Source organism: Brassica oleracea, chromosome C9 (genome assembly GCF_000695525.1).
Source record: "Brassica oleracea var. oleracea cultivar TO1000 chromosome C9, BOL, whole genome shotgun sequence".
NCBI classification, from domain to species: Eukaryota; Viridiplantae; Streptophyta; class Magnoliopsida; order Brassicales; family Brassicaceae; genus Brassica; species Brassica oleracea.
The window spans coordinates 40,023,817-40,031,364 of record NC_027756.1 but is presented as its reverse complement, the minus strand read 5'-3'; the positions used below and the strand labels follow the sequence as shown (position 1 = coordinate 40,031,364).

The 7,548-nt window shown below is 30.2% G+C and overlaps 1 non-coding gene across 1 annotated transcript; it reads left to right on the top strand.

Moving 5' to 3' along the window:
• The first annotated feature begins 6,005 nt into the window (after window positions 1-6,005).
• Window positions 6,006-6,078, top strand: TRNAV-CAC. Its single transcript has one exon. It is a non-coding gene; the product is annotated as a tRNA-Val (tRNA).
• The last annotated feature ends 1,470 nt before the right edge of the window (window positions 6,079-7,548 follow it).

Sequence of the window (7,548 nt, the reverse complement as noted above, 5' to 3'; positions counted from 1 at the left end):
AAAGTATAAATCTTTATTAAAAGTATATAATTTTTTAATTAAAATATTAACCCCATAATAAAATTAATTTATCAGAGTTATACCAACTTAATTCATTAAAAAAATAAAGTTTAATTTTTTTAACATAAATAGTCATTTAAAATGAAATACGATAAATAAAGATAAAATTTTTAAGTCTTTTATAAAATAAAATACAAATATATGAAAATGTGACATTTACTAAATATTTGTCAATTGAAAAAAAAAACAAAAATAAACCCGCGCTTTGAAATCGCGGATCAAAATCTAGTTTCTCTATTATATCCCCACGCTCGCTTATAGTTAAAAGAAATCTAATTTAAAAAAATGAAAATACGATTTATACCAACTGAATTCGAAAAGAGAATTTCTAAAAGTTGGTGTGTACCACGTGATCACCATATGCAATTTACATTATATATATCTCTAACATAATTTTAACCTTTGCTTACCTACATCAATCATTGGCGCGCATGATTCATCGTATTGTGAATTTGGGAACACAAATTCATAAATTTATAGCGTTTCTTCGTAAATACTCTCTCCGTTCCAAAATAATACATCTTTTAAGATTTTCACACTTATTAAGAAAACATAATAAAACTTAGTTATTAATGCATAGTTTTTTTGTAATTTTATATTTCATATATTTCTAAATCAATAAAACTTCAAGAAATGCAATTAATATTCTTGAAGTTCACGGCTTTTCATTATTAGTCGACAAAAAATACATAGTAAATATATAAAAAATACATCTTTTTGAAATAAAATTTTTTTCGAGAATATGTATCTTTTTGAAACGGAAGGAGTATTTAAGTTCTCGTAACTCTTAAGTATACATTCGTTATTACTTATTAACAACGTTTGAAATAATTAATCCATTTTTTTTTTTTGTATGTAAACATGCCGACAGTATATTGTATCATGCAAGTATTGACTAATTGTTATACCATCATCAGGTTAGAGTTTTCAAATAATCCGAATTGCACTGAATTATTAGTATATAAATTGTAAAATCGACCATTATCTCAACAAACATTAACAATCATTCACATAATATAAGGTAAATACATACATGATACATACATGTAAAAATAACCGTAAATGATAGAGTTGATTAGTTGTAACCTTGAGATATAAAAAAACGTGTTGAAATTGGTCCAAACATTTACATTATTATAAATTTCAGTTTAATTGTCGCTGTAAAGTAAAATTTCTGTTTCAAACTAAGTGTCGATTTAGAATTTTAATGCAAATACGATATTTTTAGTTTATTCTTTTGGTTAAAACATGGTTAGGTATATAGGTAATGATATTTTTATTTTGAAAATGTGCAAAATTAAATGTTATTTTTAATATGTGTGTTTAAACTTAAAACTACAACTAAAATGAAATAGACTTCATAATATTTAGATGGGTCACTCTTGTGACAATAATTTTGGAACTTTAAATGATTTAGCAATAAGAGGAGCCCAACACATTAACTTTCTCCCGTCAAAAATCTGTATTTTACTTGTTTCCAGCTCTTTCCACTACATTTCACCATAGCCTTTTCAATATTATTAGCCTACCGCATTTGAGGATGTTTTGACTATTAATAGTAAAAATACTGTGTTTTATCATGCATGACAATATAGGAGTAGCATATGTGCTTTGAAAAGTGATTCTATGTCTGAGAACTTAAATTTCAAGCGCAATACAAATGTCAAAAAACTTGGTCAGAAAACAAAGATGGAAAGTTTGCATTAACGTCTAGTGGTTTTCACGGAATCCTCAAAAATATAACTATTACTTCAAATGAATTAAGCCTTGACTATCAATGAGCTGTTTTGTAAAATTATACACAGTTATAGACTTATAGTGTTGCTGGGTTAAGAGTATCACTTAAAAAAAGAACATCACTTTTAAATAAAATAACATGGACGAAATATGAATAGAAGAAAAGAAGAGAAGAAAAATAAAAGAGGAATAAAAAATCACTCGTGTCTAATGTGAGCACATTCATTATAAAAGTTCCCGACGTTCGAAACATAAAACAAAAACAATTAAAAACAGTCAGAAATCTGCGAGAGGATCTCCATAAAATACTCTATAACTTCAAATATGAAGTTTTTTGCTTTCCAAAAAGAAATTTCAAAACTTCAAATTTAAAGTTTCATATTTTTATTTACATTTTGGTCCTTATAATCACAAATCACCTTTAATCCTTAAAAAATTATATCTCATAAATATTTTAAATTTTGTTTACAGATTTTAAATTTTACACATAAAATTAAATAAAACTTTAAAATAAGATTTAAAATATTTTAAGCTAGATTTAGACAACAATAATATACAAAAAACTTAACAATTTTTTTAAAAAAAATTACATGAAAACATAAATACTACACAAATTTAAATATTATAACAACATTAATAGTCAGGTAAGTTTGATCCGGAACCTTCAAATTTTCAAATTTTCAAATATTGTCCAAATTTTTTGTGTAATTGATGATCGTTGTTGTTGTTGTTTTTGATGTCTTTTTCGTACAATTCTTTCTTTTTCATATTAAATATATTCATGAGTATTAATATATCAAAAAGAAATTAGTCTTTTAGCAATATTTTATGTTTTTTTTTTACGTTTTTGTTCCGATCTAATGTATTTACAAGTATCAATATTACCAGATTTCAACAACTTTTAGCTCGTAACCAATTGAGGAAAGCCATTTTACTTCGAAATGCACTAATAGATCATATATGTATTACGAAAATCATTTTATGAAATAATATGGTATTTTGTTTGAAGTTTAATATTAATTAAGTATTTTTTTTAAAAAAAATTATATTTAATAGAATATTTTATTAATTAATATTGTTGTAATATGTTTATATATGTGCTAGTTATTTACAAAAGTTTTATGAATTTAAATTAGTTATGACAAATATAAAGACCATATTATTAAATATAAATAGTTTTGAAGTTGAGTTTGAAATTTTGGTTTTGGAAAAAAATATTTTTAAATTTCAAATATAAAATTTTGGAAACTTTAAAATAGAGTTCCTTTTTTTAAGATGCTAAGTATAAGTATCAGGAAAAAAAAATACAATAAACAACCAGAGCAAAGCTACTCAGGGACAAGCTGCTAGCGTGATTGATATGCTTCAACATTGGACAATCAGAAGCGACTCCAGTCTTTCCATATGGATATCTCAAACCTCTTATCCTCGAAAGCTCCACATTGTACGACCAGAGAGCTTCAAAGGTACAAGATTTCCGCCTGAGAAGAGCTCGTCGGTGGAGAACGTTGAGCTTGAGCTGCCCGTGTGAGACTCATCAGTTTGACTTTAGATCGTCAAGGTCGAGAATTCGCCATCATCCAGGATCTTCTGTTACATTGATATCTCCAAGACCAGGTCGATGGTCATGCCGGACATGGTCTTAGCGGAGAGCATCGCACCTGCGACTTTGTCAAGAAATGGTGAAGCTTCAAGTTTAAGAGAGGTTAACAGAGAGGTTCCCATCTCTCAGATCGTTGATTCTCAAAGGCATCTTCGTGTGCTAGATGCTCTAGAGAGACTCGTCGCGAGGTCACCAAGTCTGTTTCCAACCCCAACGGAAACAGTCTTGTTTCATCTTGACTGCAACATGTTCGAGAAGTGGAGATTGCAACTCATCCATAGGCAAGAACCATAGCAAACAAGCCTCTTTGTGATCTCCCTGTCAAAAGAAAGCTTTGTCGCTACATACACATGATCTCAGCAAGAATGACAAGTTCAGATTCTTTGAAGATAGTTCTACTTGTCCCCCTCCTTCTAGCGCCTACTGTTTGACCCAAAAACGGTGTTTATGCTGGTGATGTTTGTTGGAATCATACAATAAAGAATCTAAGGATAATTATTAGATTCTTGAGGTTTAGGAGAAATCTTGAAAGAATCAAATGAGAAAAAGAAACATCGAGATTTTATTGATCAAAGATTGCATTACAAGAGTGATTTCTAGTGTAAAGTGAAACTAAAATCTATAAAATTCTTATGAGAAGTGTTCTAGATCCAAATGGAAAAGAGAAGATCTTTCTAATAAAGAGGTATCTCCTTATTTATAGAAAAAAAATGTCTAGGGTTTCCTAACAAAGTGAGTCTAATTCATTGTCTTAATGGGTCTCGAGGGAGGATGTAAATCCACTCTCAGCAGCCAGGTTCTAAAATGCATTGCTTTTAGACGATTCATCGGCAAGTAAACGCTAAACGGTTGTCAACCGTGGTGTTTTGTACCAATTCACCCAATAACTCGGATTTGCTTACAAAAAAAAATCAGTTTGTTCAAATTTGTAGGTTTAGAATCATATGTTAGGTTGAAGATCTTTATAATTACGTGAAAACATAAAACAAGTTTAAAAGGCAAAAAACGTGAAAAGAAAATGTCAGAGACGGAAGTTAAGTTAACAGATCGACATTTTTTCCGGAAGAAGATAAGAACATTATTGTCATTTCATAATCATTAAAAGAAAAAAAATAACAAAAAACCACCTTATCTTAGTTGAACCGGAGATCTCTCAACATATCAAAGGCACCTTCACCACTAAAGGATGCCTAATTACTGTGTCTATAATATAAAAATAAAATAATATATATATAAATATATAAATTAATTATGTTTAATCTCTGATTAGTTTCTAATTTTCTTTTAACTCGTTACGTCCACACTTACACCGACTGTACGCGTTATGCCTAGCGTAGTTAGAGCATTTTTAATATAAAGCTCTATTTTTCTCTTCAAAATGGAGCAAAAGAGAAAATAGAGTAAAACTGATCCAACCCAATTTCATATCTCATTTCATAATGGAATAATGAACAAAAAAAAACAGATTACTGTATTTATGGAGTAAACACCATTATGGAATAAGATATGAAGTTTGGTTGGGATATTTTTTATTCTATATTCCATTTCATTCTATTTTAGAGTAAAAAATGGACTGAAGTTGGAAATACTTTTATACGTTACATTTTGAGTTCACTGACTATAAAAAAAACTCTTAAAATGAGGCGTTGTAATAATTAGGTCTTAGAATTCAAGTAATCCGAACCAAAACCACCCAACCATTCTTCGCCACGAAATTAAGACCCGGTATCTTTTATGGTTTACTCGTGGCTTGAGAAAGACCTTTTCTTTGTAATTCATCATGATTAATCTTCACTTCTTTAATCATCGTCCCTATCTTTTTAGTTTACATTTATGCTTTGTTCAGCAAAATAATTTCAAACTCCAATGCAATTCGATTTCGTCTCTCATTTTCTTTACAAAAAATTATTTATTTTATTTTTCAGCTATGTGCTGCTCTCAACAGTTTCCCCTATCAAAATAGCCTTTTCATAGAAACTTCACAAATAATCTAACACAAAACAATCTATTATTTCGTTTTTATTGCTAACTATTATTTTTTCTTCACGTTATTTCAATATTGGAGTTGATTAGCAAATGTTTTAGAAATGCTGTAAGATCTTTCTAGAGCCTAAATTATTTCTACAGCCCAAATTTTTGCCAATCATGCTTTGTAAAGATTTTTTAAAGTTACAGATTTTTCTTTTTTTTTTATTTATTTTTAGTTGCGGAAAACCATAAATCTAGAATACTTATTTTTTGCTTTAGAAAATTTATATGTAAGTCATTGAATCTTTTTAAACCTATAGCTAATATTCTACAACAAAATTATCTACACCCCGAAAATGGGCTCGCGTTTGATTAGCTAGTTGCCACAGCAAAAAAAATCTACAATTTTATTTCTAAAGCAAAAATATAAAGCTACAGTTCCTGATGACAAAAAAATTAAAAAAAAATAAAATTATAGCTCTTGATGACAAAAAAAAATAAAATAAAAATAAAACTACAACTCTTTTCAATCATCCCCGTTATATAACGTTTTATCCATCGTTCAAATTGGAAAACAAAAAGGGAAAACTCACGACAGAACAATTATTAGTATACCTTGTCGACGTAGAACATCAGCGTCTGGGTGGTGTAATCGGTTATCACGCTAGTCTCACACACTAGAGGTCTCCGATTCGAACCGAGCTCAGACATGGCTTTTTCTTTTCTTTGAACTATGTTTTTTTATTCGGCCTAATCATAGTTTCTTAATCTATGGCCCATATATATAGACAGATCGGCCTTAGCCCATTTCATTCACGTACTCCGGCAAAACGCAGGAAAATGCAATCCGGCTACTTCCCTCTAGTTTGGTAACTTCATAAATATGTATACGACGTTACCCTGGAAGTAGTGTGTGATTCTTTTTTTTTTTTTTTTTTTTTTTCAGAAAACCTTAGTAGTAAATTTTATCACAATTTTAAGAGTCATTGGTTTACTGGTATGTGATTTTATGCCATACATACCAAACTTGTACCTATCTTTTTGATTTTTGTTTATATGTTCTGTTAAGTGTATGAACATTTGAAAATTAATAGCAATAACATGAATGGCATATGTTTATTAGATACTATATTTTCATTTTTGCTAAGAAGATTTTATATTTTACGTTTTGTTTCATTTCAAATGTGAACTATTTACCACGTTCCTCGAAATAATCATTCTAGTCTGTCAATAGTCATGCTGGATCGATAATACATACCCATCATCCAGTATTTTTTGGTGCAACCCATCATCCAATATACTCATATCATTATCGACTATACTCTGTGATATCATTCTTAAGAATCACGAATTTCTGACTTAAAAAGTAACTATATCTTTACCAGCACAACCGTGCAGATGTTTATTTTCACGTATATATATATATATATATTTGTTTACATCATTAGTGTTATGAACCATATTGTAGATATTCATAACCAAGAGATTATGATTTGTAATCTTTCCATTTATCTATGACGGTGTAATCTCCTATATAAGGAACCTCTATGTTATGAATAAAAATAGACTTTTCCATTACTTTTATAACACGTTATCAGCACGAAACTCTAAATCCCTAAGCTAATACCCAAATCGAAAAACCCTAAAACCCTAACCCTAGCCAGCAATCCGACGAACCCTAAACCCCGATCGCGTCTCTTGTTCCCGCATCCGTTCCAGCTCGCGTCCCCGATCAGCTTCAGCCCAAGGCGTTCCTGATCCTATCTCAGACGTTCGCGACCCGAGAGCAGCTCCAGCACGCGACCTCTTCCTCGTTCGCGATAACATCAGACAGCTCGCGTCCGACGATCAAGGCGTCCCCGATCAAGCAACAAAGGACGTCCGCGACCCGATAGAAGCGACTCGATCCATTCCATCAAATCACATATTAAAACTCTAATCGAATATTTTGAAATCAAAACTGTTTTCGGTTTTGATCATTGAGGTTTTAAATCTGATTGAATCTGATGCTGTGTTGCTAGAATTTTTTGACCATTAAATTGATAGATTTATTTTCTCATCATGCTTGGTTAATTGTTCATCTGATTTAAAATTGGTTAAACCGACCAGCCTGTTAAAACATTGATTGAATCCGATAGGTTGCTAGCTTGGTTTGCTTATATAATCTGATAGGGTTATAG